This window comes from Pyrgilauda ruficollis, unplaced genomic scaffold (genome assembly GCF_017590135.1).
Source record: "Pyrgilauda ruficollis isolate IOZ18807 unplaced genomic scaffold, ASM1759013v1 scaffold80, whole genome shotgun sequence".
Lineage (NCBI taxonomy): Eukaryota > Metazoa > Chordata > Aves > Passeriformes > Passeridae > Pyrgilauda > Pyrgilauda ruficollis.
In genome coordinates, this window is record NW_024529933.1 from 1,737,025 (window position 1) to 1,753,249 (window position 16,225).

General features: G+C 42.7%; 1 protein-coding gene across 1 annotated transcript in view; it reads right to left on the minus strand.

The window, feature by feature from the left end:
- CHRM2 (cholinergic receptor muscarinic 2) overlaps window positions 1–15,031 on the minus strand; it is a 79,926-nt gene extending 64,895 nt beyond the window's left edge. Inside the window, exon 1 of the mRNA XM_041487551.1 lies at window positions 14,926–15,031. The gene's annotated coding sequence lies outside the window, so the exon portion shown is untranslated. The remainder of the gene's footprint in view (window positions 1–14,925) is intronic.
- Between the last annotated feature and the right edge of the window lie 1,194 nt (window positions 15,032–16,225).

Sequence of the window (16,225 nt, forward strand, 5' to 3'; positions counted from 1 at the left end):
GTTTCGTTCTTTTCCTTCTTGAGGAACTGGCACTTCCAATCTGTTCTAATTCTCCTGATTCTAGGCTTTGATTTATACTGCTCTGGCTATTGTACACCCTGTCAGAGGAAGGAGGGGTTAAGCCTCCAAGGTGGAAAGAGAGGCAGCAGTGACATGAGGGTGAGGAAGAACAGAGAATAATACCAGCCATTAGACAATGCTGATGGGTGACGTATGAGCCTGCCTTGCTCTCTAATTATGCATAATATTTTTGCTTCAGTCTTGGCTGATGTGAACAATGTACCACCACCCCCCAACACTCTGGGGGAAAAAAATAAAAGAAAAAGAAAGAAAGCTCCATGTAAAATTATAGTCCAATAATAAGAGCATGGTGCTGAACTCAGGGTCAGGACATCTGGGTTCTGGCCCCTTGGCATCAGCATAAGACTAGACAGAACACATTCATTCTTCCTGCTGCCTTTGTTTACTCTGATGCATTGAAATAGATTTCTAGAAGCTCTACTTTGCTAACAAAGTGCAACAAATGAAGAACAGACTCTTTAGAAGTGACGTCTCAAAGAGAATTTATCTAACCCTGCCAGTTATCACACTTGTCTGTCTATTTACAGGTCCCTGGGGCCCTGTGAGTCTCCCATGCTCTTTTTGGGCATTTTTTTTTTATGGCTCTGAGACATTTTTGAAACATAAGAACTTCCAAGTAGGCAGACATCACTGATGCCCCTATTCAAGAGTACAGCAATCACAAGTTGACTTTTTAATATATGTATATATATATATATATATATATATATATATATGTAAAATAATAAATTATGCAGTAAATAAATAATACTATAATAAAATAATATAGTAATTGTATTTAATTCTTTGAAAATCAATTTCCTCAATAATCAACAGCCTCTTATTAAGTGGAAGGATACCTCTCTGACCTCAGTAATCAATGTAAAATCAGGCACATGAGGTCTGATACCACTAGTAATTTTAATCATACTTGAGAGTGATGTCTATTTCCACATGATTAACCACTACTTCTTAAAAATGCATTATATTTCTTAGTTCAGCGACTGTCTATATTCTGCTGCCTAACAGTAAGAAAGTGACTGAGTAAAATATACTTTGCAAACACTTTCAAACGTGCTGGCCTGTATTTTCAACATGTGTGAACAGGTTTTATGTGTAAAAGAGGAGATGCTAACAAATGTGGGTGAAAAGCTAATGAAAGATTTTGCAGTCTTTGCTCAAAACAGGTTTTATGTGTAAAAGAGGAGATGCTAACAAATGTGGGTGAAAAGCTAATGAAAGATTTTGCAGTCTTTGCTCAGACTGTATACTATTTAATTCCTTTAGTATTTTGTGCCAGATCCAGGGACTATCACTCACAGTATGGAGCAGTTGATGTGACAAACATTTCTGGGTGTTTGTTCAGTGGTGAAATACTACCCAAAGCGAATAAAAGAGCAGTTACCTTAATCCTAAAGTGAACAGAAGAGACAGCAGGTAGTATAAAAAAGAGCAGTGCTAAAGCAGAAATATCATAAGACAGGAATCCCTTTGCTTGCTGTGCAAAGCTTTCAAGAAAGGGGATGATGGAGCAGCCAATGCCGAAGTGAAGGAGACCATGAGACATAAATTAACTCCCCAGGAAAGCCAAGTCTATTTTAAGATCACACATTTTCCTTGGGACACACATGGCCAACCATGCTTGCACTTTTGGAGTGGACTGAACTCTGTGCCACTTCCAGGATGGAGGAGATGCAGCAGAGTTTCTGTTTTGTGTGGAAGCAGTCCTGGTGTACTCAAGGAAAACGTGCCCAAAGGGAGCTTCTACTACTACCCACAGTTTAATATCTCTTTAAAGGCACTTGCCTCTAAAAAGACAAGTGGATGATGCAAAATGATGCTAAACCATAACAGATCAGTGTTATGTTCACAGGCATTGAACCAAAAGATCCTCCTGCAAGATGTGATCAAGGACAGGCTGAGGTATGGAGTCAGCCACCAGTGATTTGCAATAATTATCTGATGTGGGGAAAGGAACAATAAATACAACCCCTGCTGAACAGCCCATGCCTTTGGTTTTGTCTTTTCTCCAAGATATTTCTGGTTTGCCATCTCTCCTTTCAGCTGAGCTGCTCTGGAGCCCTTCCTGGAGCAAAAGGCAGCAGCTGTTGTCCAGCCTGTCTAGAGCACCTTCAGCCTCTGCCTACAGGTATCAGGCCATTAATTTAGAGGTGGGAAGCTGGTTCACATGCATTAAGTGAGCAGTCACACACAAAAAGTACCAAGTTCTCAATACTGAATGTGAAAAGCTTTAAAGAATCTCTTGGCCTTGACATAATAATTGAAACTATTAATCAGACTGTGAAGCTTAGCCAGCACACTTGCAGATGTACAATTTAAAATATAGGGGGGGAATATCCAGTGGACAAATTAATGACAATTAACATTTTGTTCAGCATAGGTCATTTTATTTTCAGTGATCTGAAAGCAGAAGAAAGCATCAGCTGTCTGATGAGACCAGTGACTGATGAGACCCAGACTGAGGGAATGTCTGTGATCAGAAAAGTCCATCTTCACACAGTCCTCTTTGAGGCTATTGGGAAGACACAAGTTTTCTCACAAGCCTAACAACTTTTTGTGTCCTGCCCTCTCTTCCTTAGGCTGAGAGGACAGAGATAACAGCCAGACAACCCCACAGAAGGGACAGACTGCAAACTGCTCAAAACAGCGATGTGCTCCTGCAGTGAATGTGCAAAACCAAGAAAATCAGTAGTTCTGTGTGTGAATGGGGCTGGATAGGTGATCATAACTCATTGACTCAAAAACTCAAACAGCAGACAAAGTAATTTTGTGACTGACAAGGCTGTGTCTTTGAAAAGAGTGATGAGAAGTGCATGTTGGAAGGAAGAGGAATATGGAGAGTGGAGGAGTAAAAAGGAAACGGAACAGAAGAGTTCTCAGTTTTCAATCTGCTGGATGTAGACCAAAGAGAGAAGGTTTCCTCTCTCTTCTCCCAACCCAAAACAGAGCATTGCTTTCCATATAATAATAAATCTTTAACTTGTTTTTGTAAAAATGTTGCTCTCTTCAGTTAGATGCTTAATTAAAGTAATAATAGATTATTAAAAATAAACGTGGGACAGCTTTGGCAAAATCTATACTTTTAGAAAACATCAAGGAAATAAGTATTTGATTTTCAGATTATTTCCCCAATTAATCCTTTCATTCCTCACTGTGTGGAAGATAGCAGAATCATCTATGTATAAATAGTGATAAAAGCAACTGCGTGTACTCTATTGTGGAGAATATGGAGGGTTTTTTCAGAATTTTTTTTCTTTTGCCTTTGAGGGACTGTAGGTAGTCATTTCAGCAAGCAGCAAGAGAAAAAAAAAATAGGTATTATACCAAATCCCAGGTATTCCTGAGCTGAGGGAGCTGGTTCTGCTCCTGCACCATTCAGCCTGCAGGCCTGCACCCTAGCCCATATGACAATTTCCTACAGGAACACAAATAGCTGTGTCATTGTTTTGTTAATTTACTTGAGAATGCTTATCTAAGCAAAGATCAGCTCTCATTTTTGTCACTGTGCAATTCAATTCAGAGTTTAAGGAATGGTGGGAGATCAGACAACACGCAGTCCTCCTTCCTTTTCCCTGGTGAGAGATGCCCAACACTTTAAAGCAGACAGTGATGTTCTCACTTTCTAGCTAATCGATTCCACCACTGAAAAGGACTGACATCTTAGCAGCACTGAGGGGTAGCTGGAAACACACCTTGGATCCTACCACAGCAAAGAAGTGCGTCTGAGTACCCTGAGGTGCTGTCTTCCTTTAGCACCTCTCCTCCTGCTTTCATGCCTGCCTCATAAATACCCACCAAGCCCCAGCTTGTCAGGCCCTGGTGTCAGAGAAAACGTGCTGCCAGCTGACAGGGCCTGGATGCAGCTCCTTCTGAGGCTGCACTCGGAGTGCACCCAGAGTGGCTCACTGCAGAGCAGCAAGAGGTCTGGCACTCAGCGCACATTCTAATCCTCTCGCATCATGGCAGGCAACACAGGCTGAGCAAGAGACAACAGCCTTTAAAATCCCTGTGTCTGTACTCACTCGGTGACCCTGTGTGCTCTTTCAGTGTCCAGGGTGCTGTGAAACCAGGCTGGGCTGTGCACAGCCTGAATCCCCCCAAACCCCACCTGTGGCTGACCATTGCAGCAAAGAGCAGGTTAAAGTAGACTGGGGGAGAGAGTTGGCATGACGACCACAGGAGGCTTCTAGGTGGCCTGTACAATAACTAATCATTGCAAGGAAAGGGTGGTAATTACTCCTTAACACTGCAGTGCAGGAACTGGCTTCATGGCAGAGCACAGGAGGCTGAAGAGATGAGGGTGTTAGCACAACAAAAATATGTTGCTGTGACGAAGTCTAGTCTAACCACGAAGTCTTAGCAGACCTTCAAAAAAGGTCTTCAAAATAAGCAAGTGATTCCTCTTTATTTAGTTACCATCTCCTCTCTGTGTCTTCAGCTGCAAAAAAATTCTTCCTTTCTGGTTGTTGTGCTTTTAATTTTGTTCCTTTGTTTAAGAAGCAATAATGTGCAATGAATAAAATGTTGATCTCGAGCTATTCTTGAGAAATAAATAAATTATTAAAGAAAAATTTTTTAAAAGTGAGAGTTCTCCTGGGCTTTTTTCCTTGCTTTTTTTTTTTTTCCATTGTATTGCATTAACACCACTGCCAGAAGCTTAGGAAATAGGTTTAACCACAGTTTCCTCACACCTTGAAGGAAAGGGCTTTTTGTTTGCTCCATCTACTCAAACTGGAATAAAAGTTAAACTGAGAGCTTTTCACTCACTGAGAGGTGCAATCAGAAGTCTCTGAGCCTCCCAGCTGACTCAACCTTAACATAGCATCCAAAGAATATCAGAAAATGCAGAGGATGCATTTTTCCTTTGCTGTTGTGCTGTAGGCATTTGTTATGCTGTCACAAAATCAAGGCACCTTCAGCTGGTCCTGGTCACTGACCTGCATAGAGGAAACTTGATGTTCCCACTCTTAAACAGTGGAGAAAAGAAAGGTGCAGAGAGGTCAAGGGGCTCATTCTCATTCAAGTCATAGCATCACAGGACATGCTGATGGCCAGAAGCTCGCCCTCGAGAGAGAATACCCAGCCGGCCTGTGCCCCAGGAAAGGTTGATGCAGACAGTCTTCAGTGGGACTGAGTCTGTAGAAACTGCACATTTTGTCCACAGCAGCCAATGACTATCCCTGAAGAGCAGCACATTTGATATCTGGGCTGCCACTATATCCCCAAACTGGGTAAATACTGCTGCTGCTGGTTTGTGGGGCTAAGTGCTTTCTCTCTGCAGCTTTGCACCTGCCTTTCCCTCAGGGCAACTTTCCAAAGTGTCTTGTAGTAGTTTTAGTTTTAGTAAGAACCCAGCCAAGAAGGACAAAAAATTTCTGGTGAGCAGAAAAAGTAAAGCAGGCTGAGGATTGTCCAAAGAAGAGGGCTCACCTGATGACTCTGGCTGCAAAAGCAACTCTTCCTAAGCAAGAGTTCCCACTTTTCTCTCTCAGAAGTGTGTGGTAGCAAAGGGAACAGGCACACAGTGGCAGCACCACCCCAGCATAAACTGGTATGCCATCCCAGGTATAGCTGCCTGCGCCAGCAACACCAGGGGTCAGTGGAAAGGCTCTTACTCTCCAAAGACCCGTGTTATTAGGTAATTTGCACATGGAATAAAAAGAAACTGAATATTTGAAAGATAATATATCATTCATTTCTTTCTATGGATGCCCAAATTTAGGTATGTTTAAGGGCAAGTTTAGTGCTGGCTGTTCCAGAAATGCTGCCAAACACTTTAAAAATCTAAACAGGAAGAGCAGACAAAGCTTGTGAGAATGAAAATGTTATTTTATACTATTTCCATGTTAGAAGCTGAGGTACAGGAGGTTGCTGAGTTTGTCCAAGGCCATGTCAGCAACCCGTGGTGAAACCAGGAACTCAGCCTTTGTCACTACTTTCTGAAAGGACTAATAAGAAAATGACTCCTCATATTTTTAGCTATGTGTCATTTCCACACCCCATTTTGATTTTTAAGAGGAATTGAAGACAATAATGTGGAATATTAATTGTCAGATCTGTCATTCAGAAAGGATGGCAATGCCTGACTTACCTGGGCTTTTTTAAACCTGATATTTTGCATTCCCCGGTGCTTCAAAGTAAGAGATAAACAGTCTCACTCTTTGCTAAAGAAAGGGAGAGAGATAGTTACAGGCTTTCTTCAGACAAAACATAACAAATGCTTTTGTTCATCTTCTTTCTTCTTTCTTTCCTTACTTTTTTTTTTTTTTTTCCAATTGTGTAGTTTTGGGATTTTTTTCCACTTTACTGAAGCACATAGCAAAATAATTAATAAAAGTAGCATATTTCTTGCAGGAAACTGCTTCTGAAGTCAAAACCTTTCAGTAAAAATCCCTACATTTACTCTCAGTGGGTCAGATTGTGAAAATGAGTAGCAGACAACAAACAGACATTTTTAATGAGAATTTAACAGTGAGCCCTTCATGTGTTCTTTCCTTCTAGTGGCAGTTAAGTGTGCTGGCTATCACAAATGTCAAAAGCAGAAGGATAACTTACTTTACCTTCCTTCTGCCCTGCTTTCCCTCATATTTAAGAGCCTTCCATGTTTGGCTAAAGGAAGAAACTTCACAACCAAGATTTCCTGTTTAAATTCTCAGTGCTAGGGCTCAAGGTCATACTGAGAAGACATGACATTGCCAGGTTAAATATAGCACTTTCTTTGGTGATGGCCTCTCCTTTCATTTCACTTGTGCTCTGACAGCTTTCATCAGCTGAATATACACTGCTAGAAAAGTGAAATTAGTGTGGGTGAAAGAGGCCAGTAATGGATCAGGGGATCAGTTTGAACATGGAAAAGCAACAGCAGAGAAAGTATCTCTTTGCTACTTCTCACCAAGATCTGGAGCAGTTGCAGCTTTGGTCCCTTTTTGTTTGACAGATACCTAACTTTTTCGCTTATCCTCCTTTCCTGAACAGAAACTTTCCCAGTCAGCATCTCTTAAAGGCTCAATTTTCCAACACTCCAGTGCAAAGAAGACCCCTGTGTATGGAGTCTGTCTGTTCCTTTTTTTTCATTTGGCGGCAACACAGCTGAACTTTATCTGACAATCTGTGGGAAGCAAATTCCTACAACACTGTCGTGGGACCAGGAAGAATTATTGTCCCTGCCTCAGGATGCCAAGCCAAAGCCTACCCAAGGTAACAAGAGTTGGTCTCTGACCTCAGCAGGCTTTGTGTCAGGCCATAGGAATGTGTCAAAAATCAGGCAGCAGGTGGGTGGCATGGTCAAGAGCTTATCTGTGATCAACTTGGTCTCAGTTCAGTATGCTAAGTGAAAAAATATCCTCCCTACTTCAACCCTGATGCTTGCACAAAGCACCAGCACCCTTATTCCAGGAAATGTCTGGGATATTCAAAGGGTTATTATGGAGAGAAATCAAAGAAATAGGAAAGTCTACTAAAATGGTAACCATTGGTGAGTCCACCCACCTGTATGTTGGTAAAACAACTAGTACAAACAGATTAAAAAACCCCATCAATTTCTAAGTGATTTCTAGAACAAATGGAGAACATAGGAGCAGGTGCTCTTAACTAAATAGCTGAAGACATGATGCAGTCAAAACACTGAAAAATAATAAACTTATTACTGCATTAAGAGTGCAAGACAAACTGCTTATAATTAGTGAACTGCCTAAAAAGTACTGAAGGCAGAAATAAATGAAATTAAAAATAAATAAAAAACCAAAGAATGAAAGAGAAAGTAAAATCCATGTATTTAAACCAACAGACAGTTTCTGATTTAGTGAGGTCATGCAGAAAGCAAGCAGGAAGGTAAGACAGGAAAAAAGGTATTGTGAAATGTTAAGGTCCAAGAAGTTGTTTGAGCCAAGCAGCCACATTTGTGGAAATGACACTTCATCTCTGGTGAAGCCGATGGCTAAGGAGAGAGTTAAAATAAAACACAAACAAAATGTCAGTTGTAAATGAAGAGGACTGAGGATGTACAAACCGACAAGAGCTGGTGGGGGTGCGTGCAGAGAGGAGAACTGCAGGACATTCCTCCAAGGTCTTAAATCCAGCTTAGGAGGGAACCAGTGGGATCTGCTGCACATCAAGGAACTATTTGGAATAATTAATGAGGAAAAGGACTTTGCAGAGGTACTGAATTGTTTTTTTGGTTAAATCTTCTCTGCAAATGATGCAGCGCCGATATCCATGTTAGACCTAATTTTTTTCAAGACAAGAAAGCATGTGAGCTGTCAGAACGTGAAACTCTGCAAGGGGAAACATTGGAACAAATTGATAAACTAAACAGCAGCATATCAAAAGGACCTCATGGCTATATATACAAGAGTTTGGAAAGCATTTGAAATTGAAGTGGCTGTGCTGATAGCAAAAATATGCAAGTTGTCGCTGGAGTCAGATACGCTGCAGAAGGACAGGAGGGTAGCAACAAGCATGCCTATCTTTAGGACAGGCACAGGATTAATCTTAGGTATTATGTACTGAAAAGCCTCATTCTACTTCCACCTTGATTGAAACTAACAAAAACTAGATTTACATACAGGAGAGGATAAAAAAGAACCATAGCTTTTTCTAAAAAAAAAATGTCGTCTGATATATGTTCTTTGAAGCATCAAGCTAAAAGACCAAGAAAACCAATCTGACAAGTCTCCATATATAGGTATTTATATATTGCATTAAATTCTTTGACAAATTTAAGTTGTGATAGAATAGATAAATTATTATTACAAGCTGGAAGCTGGTTAAGAAAGAGAAAACAGAAGCTACACATGAGTGATCCTTTTTCACAGCAAAATATTAACAGCCAGGTTGTCCAAGAACTTAGAACTTCTTTGCTGAAATTATTGGTCTTAGAAAGAGAGAATAAAGACTGAAGTATTTCATAGTATGTTAATTAAGTTGGGAGAACCTAACATTTGGGTAGCTAATGGAAATTAACATTGGCTGAGGCAGAACAGCCACAGGTGGAGTAAAATATTTGGAAGCCTTTCTGCATTCTAAGCCAGCTGTGGCCACTCATGATGGCATTGCAGTGAACAACCCTATTCTGCTCTATTACAGCAGTGGTCAGAAAATAAAAAGAAGCCCAAACCAAACAGACAAACCAAAACTTTCATTAGCATGGGAGGAGTAAGAGGTGTTTAAATGAAAATTAGTTTATTGTTCTTTTCTTCTCTCATGGTGGATTAAATAAGTGGCACCTATACAATGAACTGGCTGCTCCAGTTGGTCTTTTCATTTAATATAACAGAGAGGTATCAATAACACTGAAAGACAACTAATTTAAATAGATCAAAAGTTGTCTGGAATATGATTTTCCAAATAAAATATTTCATTAACCTACTGAATTCCCTGCTACATGCTATCACTAAGGCATTGAACTCACTGGGAGGCAAAACCAGATTAGTTGCTTATCTGGCCAGTGAGTACATCTGCAGCTTGTCTAAAATCTCTAGAGGTTTCCATGTGGGGAGGGAGGTGAGTAGATCTTTTTGTCATTTAGAAAAGATCTCTGGGTAGAGAGCAAACCCAAGCTGATGGGTATAAAAACCTTTTACCTGAGGGCAGTGCAGATATCTAGGGCAGCATTCACTACACCTACCTTTTGGGTAACCAACATTGATCAAAACACTCTACAGGATGAGACAAAACACCTGTCTGATCCAATGCTGTAATCATTATGTTCTAATGCTCTGTAAGTGGATGACTGATGCCTTTTTGAATTAGGAAAATAATGAGCAATGAGAACAAATAACACAAATTCTCTTAATTATTCATGCTAACATTCATGAAACTTTTGAAATGTGTGAATATTTTCATGAATAAATCATTGGTCACTGGCTTGCTTTAAAGGATTTCAGAAATAATAGCGGAATAAGCTTGTTGCCATTACTCATGAACAAAGTTATGAATAATTTTCAATATATGACTGCTCTGTTTTCTAATTGACTGAACATGAGACAGATGAGTTTAAAATAGACATCAGTAATTCATTGCAAATCTGAGAGAAAATTTCTCAGGAATCTATGAAAATGTTATGGTCTATATCAGAAACTTTTTTTTCCCCATGTATATTTTTTGCTAATTTTTTCTCACAAGCTGGAATGGATTACAAAAGAGAAGGATCTAATCTTCATGTTTGAAGATCATCCTATCTGCACAGAAATAAAAAGATCTTTATATATTCAGGTTACCTGAAAATCCTGAGCCAGAGAAATCACTAAGCAAGAAAATTCTTTTAAATTAAAATTGGTTTCCAACACTAATTTTGACAATGATTCAGAAGAAAGACCTATGGAGATATTTTTGTCTCATTATATCTCTCTCAAAAAAACCCAAAATACCCCAAACAAAACACCAAACTGTAAAACACAAGCAACCAAAAAAACTAAGAAAACCCACACATGCCCACAGTTTACTCAGAGCTTTTCTAAGAGCTTGAAGGAAACCCTGGGAAATGCTGATTTACAGAATTTCTTGCCTATTTATGTTGTGGCTTCTCACAGAGATCTTTATTGCCATCACTGCAAGAGGTGCCCTGTGCTATTCCCAATGCCCATTATCACATTGCATTTCCCTTTCAGCAGAGTCTGATGAAACAGAACTGTTCCATGAACAGTTGTCAAAACACTGGCACATTCTAATTACAATACTTGCTATGTTTCTGTAAAGTCAAATTCTGAGCTCAATTGCACCAGAATAAACTAGACGCAATTAAAATCACTGGAGGCACCCCTGATTTGAAAGAAGGTAATTAAGATCAAAATCTAGCCCATGTAGTCTCAAGAAATACTGGAATGATGGGAATCAAAGAATCATTTGTCAAACAGAAAACATGCAGAAGACTCAGCAAAGCAGCTGGCCCTAAATGTGGTTTCATTTAATCTGTATCATATCCTTAAAAACAAATACATGAAGCACGTGGACTACTGAAATCCCTTTACACGTCTTAGTGGCATTGGCAAGCATTGTCTAGGAAGTGCTTGATGGAAATTAAATGAAACTGACTTCACCCTATCCTGTCCTCCTGGAACTATAAATTGTATTATGTGAAATTATTATTTGGAAGACATGCTGATATATAGCCCTTTCTATAGGGAATAGATGGTGTTAGACATAGGTAATAATATAGATTATAAGGTAGCATAGGCAGTCGAAAACAACAGGCAGTCCACAGCCTAAAGAATTTTTACATAGCAGCAAGTTCACGGTGTATGGGGAAAGGAGGCAGCCCTTTAATGCAACTTCAGGAGTGGTCTCAACTTTTAATTCTGCCCACTTCAATCAGGAAAGTGAAGGAAGGTGGTGGGATAATTCAGCAAGGGGTCCCTCCTCGATTTAATATGGAGAGCTAGGGAATGCAATCTGCTAGGCACAGGTGTTTGGCAGTCATCTGGTGGGATGTGGACAAGCAAGTAGGGAACTGTATTTTTTGGGCAGCTCTGACACAGGAAAAGCTGTGGAGACCCTGACAAAACTGAAAGCTACCTTTGCCAAAGTATAGAAACTAGAAAAGATGGGTAGGTGGTGTGCGTGGAGTCTCATTTATCTACAGGAGCTCTCAGTGCTTGGCTCATTCTGCAGCCTGGTTCTTAGAGATGGGAATCTCTAAGATGGGTTTAACAGGGCTTGGAAAGCTATCACACAATTTAATGCTACCATACATTATATATCAGCATACAATTTAAGCTTTTTAAGATTTAAGGCTACAAGCATTTGTGGAAAAGTTATCCCTGTCATTCATATGAGCTGCATCTAAACCCCTTCAGCTTCCCCTAGCCTGATTACTGTTGCCTATCCCATCCACCCACCTAAACAGCCAGTAAAAGGTCAGGGCAGCAGTTTCACAAGCCAGTAATCCTCTTCTGTGCCTCCAAATCTCTCAGAATTAGCTGAGAGTTGCTTCAAGCTGTAAAGCTCAAAGCCAGAGAGATCCAAAATGGATTTCCAAAAAAATGCTCAGACATAGTCTGAGCTTCCCAGCTTCAATTTCTTCCCACTTTTTATTCCACAGTTTAACCCACCCAAGCCATAATCTCTGAGTGACCAAACCAGGACCAGTTGAATCAGCTGAACACTATCTGCCCTTTTTTTCAGTTTGGGATTTAGAAGGGGGAAGATCTGATTGGCAGCAGACGCTGGGAAGAATGGAAGAATGGAAGAATGCCCTTTTCTCACACTACTTGCTTGTCTCCCTGTGCTGTAGTTGGCTATGATGCCTCACGTTCCTTGGTCCCGAGGATGCTCTTCCTCGCCTGCCTCTGGCACTAGAGGGCGCGGAGATCTGGGCTCCGGGATGGAAATAAAACTCTCCACAGCTTCCTAATTCGCCTTAAACTGAACTCAACTTTCAAAGAGGTCTTGATTTCACAGAAGAGGAATTGGCTTCGTTACTGCTGGTTTGTCTGAGTTCCCCACGCTGCATTGCTATGGAAACAGGACCAGAAAATAAGTCTTTTGCATGTAGGTCATGATATTAGTGGAGAAGAGAAAGCTGGGTGAACAGGTGAGTGGGTTACAGGAGTGAAGTGCGACAGAGCAACTTCCTGGGATTATATTAACAACAGTGAGTGATTTCATAGTAGGTGTCCTCAAAAGACTTTTGAATGAGACACCAAACGGGCTGAAAGAGCCAAGAATTTTGAGTAGCTGAGAACCATCACACACACACAGGGATTCAGCCCAGAGGTGACAACCAAAGTGGCAGTGGGCACTGGGCTGAACACCTAGGAAGAAAAGAAGTTTTGTTTATAGATTCTGATCCTAAAGGAAAGAGAAAGTGTATTCTGTGTAGCTTAGAGAGGTTTACAGATGAATCACCGAGAGCAGCTTGTGTCATAAACCACAAAGCTGGTGTGTATTCAGACAGGGGTTGTGTTTGCAAGTGATGCAATACCATAAAGGCAGACAGCATGCATACTTCTGCTCTCCTGTATTAACCTTCCTTATAATTTTTTGCTTCCTTCCTTCCTTAACCTTTTTTATAGTTTGTGGATTTGCTTTTCCCACCAAATAGCTGCACGAACAGGCAATCAAGCAGAGGTTAGACCTTCTTTTTTTGTCCTTGCCTTTTTCTTTCTGCAAAGAGAATATCTTCCTTAAGGGACAAGAACAAGCCAGTGTGTGCCAACACACTGGTTGATACATAAAAATGGGAATAGATGTCATTCTGGCTAGATTTGCAACAAGAATTTCCAGCTGGAAATAAAGTAATCTCCTTGCCCTGGGAGGAACTTTAGCAAATCAAAATCATAAGAATAAACTATCTTACAGGGGTGGGAAGAAGCGTCCCTTGTTCTTCACCCAGCAAAGGGGTAAGGGCTCACCCATGGGCCGGTGGATGAGTTACAAGCCCTCAGAGCTGGCAGTGGGCACAGCCATTCTCCAGGAGCACCTGGCATCAGGACCCTCCGGCTCGGCTGCCATACAGGGGACAAGCAAAGGAGCTCCCAACCTGCCTTTCCCCATCACCCTGGTGTTGGGGCAGCCGCCGAGCCTGCCACGGGGCAGGCTGGTGGGAAGGTGCAAAGCCAGGAGAAGTGCCCTAGCTGGAGGGATGGCCAGAATCGGCTTTTGCCCAAGAAGCAGAAAGCACTTTGTCCCTTCAGAGCCCCCGATACAGCCTTATTGTGGGGCTGCATCAGGACCTCGATACGCCAGCGCTGTTTCTGGGAGGTAATTTTTCTCCCACAGCTTGATCTGAGTTCCCTCTCAAAGTGTCAGCTCGCTGCTTCTGGCCCTAAGCACCCCATGGTGGCGGCACGGGCGAAAGGAAAGGGAGCCCGGAGGCACGGCCGGGACCGACTCAGCCCCGCCGGGCTCTCAGCCGTACCGGGTCAGAGGGACGAGCCGGCCCCGGCCCCGGAGCATCCTTTTCCGCAGTACCCTGCTTCCTGCTCCGGGGAGCGAAGCCCAGGGGCAAGGATGCGGGGAAGCGGGGCCGGAAACGAGCCGGGAAAGCCCAGACCCTTCCCACCTCCGGCGGCACCCCGAGCCCGAGCTCCCCTCCCCGAGCAGGACGCGAGAGATGAGGCAGCGGGAGCAGGAGGGGCTCCCGGGCACAGCAGGGATTCTGGGGCCGAGGGACCGCGCCGGCACAGCGGCACTCCCTCCCCGGTACCTCGCATCCCTCCTGGTCCCGCAGGGCAGGGATCCCGCCCGCCCCGTCCCTTCCTGCCCGCCCGACAGCGAGAGCGCACCGCTGGCGGGCTCCGCTCCCCGGGGACGACTCCGTTCCCCGCTGCCGGTGACATTTTGCAGGAGTCGACAAACATGTCACAGCGAGATTTGGGAACGGTAGCTCGGGGGATGAACCTGTGTCGGAATGTAGCTTTTGTAATAAACGCCCCTGTGTACAGCGCTTGAAAAATGTGAAGGTTTCTCTAAATCAGGCTTCTGTGTCTCTCCCGCTATACCATGATAGGCTCGGCTTTGGGATTAATATCGCAACTGAAAAGCAACAGAGAAGGGCTCTGTGCTGGGGACAATTGCTTTGCCTAATCTCCTCTCGTTGCCTCTCACCGGTGGCCCGCTCAGCTGTGACCCATTCAGCAAAAGTTTCCCTATGGTCTGTTCTGCTTCTTCTGCCAGGAAGCAAAAGCTCGTTTCTTAGACCTTATTTCCTTGGCGGGAGCTTTCCTATGACAGCAGCGGATGAAATCCTAGGTGCGGCAAAGAAGGGGCGGAGGGTAGAGGACGTGAAAGAAAAGCCAAGAGAGAAAAAAAAAAAAAAAAAAGACAAAAAAAAAGAAGATGGAAAGAAAAAAGGAAAAAAAAGGAGAGAGAGAGAGGAAACGTCAGTAAAAGCCAAAGCTTTCCTACCTGTGATCCAATTAGCCGAAGTTGCATCTCATCCCGCTGCAAGCGGCTCGCAGGAGCGGTGGCTGCGGAGCGGCCCCGGCTGTGGCGGCAGAGGCATGCGGGCTGCGCGCCGTCAGCGCCCGCAGCCAGCGGCTTTATCTTCCTCTTCCATATCTTCCACGAGGAGGGAGGGGGGTTGGGCTGGGGGAAATACAGATCACTTGGTACCGTGATAGTGGGCGGGAAAGAATAACAGGTTGGAAGCTCTAAAGAAGAGATGGCATTGTCCGGGCTGATGGAGTTTTTGTCTCTCGCTCCCTCTCGCCCTCCCACACCCACAGGCACACACATATACACACACACCCTCGGGAGTCGCTGCTTCAGTTCAGCCAAGCTGAGCTTTAAAAAAAAAAAAAAAAAAAAAAAAAAAAAAAAAATTAAAAGAAAATAAAGCAATAGTGCTATCGAGCCTGACTTAAAGGTTTAGACAAAACTGGAGTAATTAAAAACAGGTGAAGCCGGGACTCGTGAGTGAGCCGGTAATAATTTATACTTCCCCCAGAGCTCGTGGGGAAATGAGGTTAAGCTGCCGCCCTCGCTGGGCTGGTGGCGAGCGAGGGAAGCAGGGTGCCTAGGTGAGCATCTCGGGTGAATGTCCTTGTCGGGTGCTGCGGCTGTGGGTCCGCTCGCTGACCGCCCGGAGGGGTGTGCAGGGGTGTGCGATGTGTGTGAGCGCCAAGTGGGCTCGATTAGCTGCAATGGGAAGGCAATTTCTGCAGAGAACATTTACAATTTTCTTTCAATATGACAGGATTAGTTGCTGTTGAAGGCTCTCCTCCAATAAGGTCGCACTGCTCTCTGATTTGGTGGCTGTGCTGAATAGAAATTACTGGTTCTTGTTATCTCTCAACACACTCTCCCGTCTTCCTCATCAGGCACTCCCCTCTTTCTCATTACAAGTCTTTATCTATAATTTGCACATCAGAACCACTTTTTTTTTGTTTTTTCAATTACCTTCTCCCCATCTTTCCGTGCAATGCTGTCCTCTTTGGTGGTTTTTTTTGTTTGTTGTTTTTTTTTTTTTTTTTTTTTTTTTTTTTTCCAACTCCTTGATAGCTGTAAGTGTAAAAGTAATGTATGGGAGGAGAAAGAGTGAAAGAGATCTTGCTTTTAGATTATTGCAGTCACCAGAGACTCCGCACATTGTGGAAAAATGTTGTTACACTAAATCCAGTTCTGTTTCTTAAACCTGATTATTGTTCTGAAATTTTCATGGGGAGAGGTTTCCTTTGCACAATGACAAATAAATTAGGGAAAACAG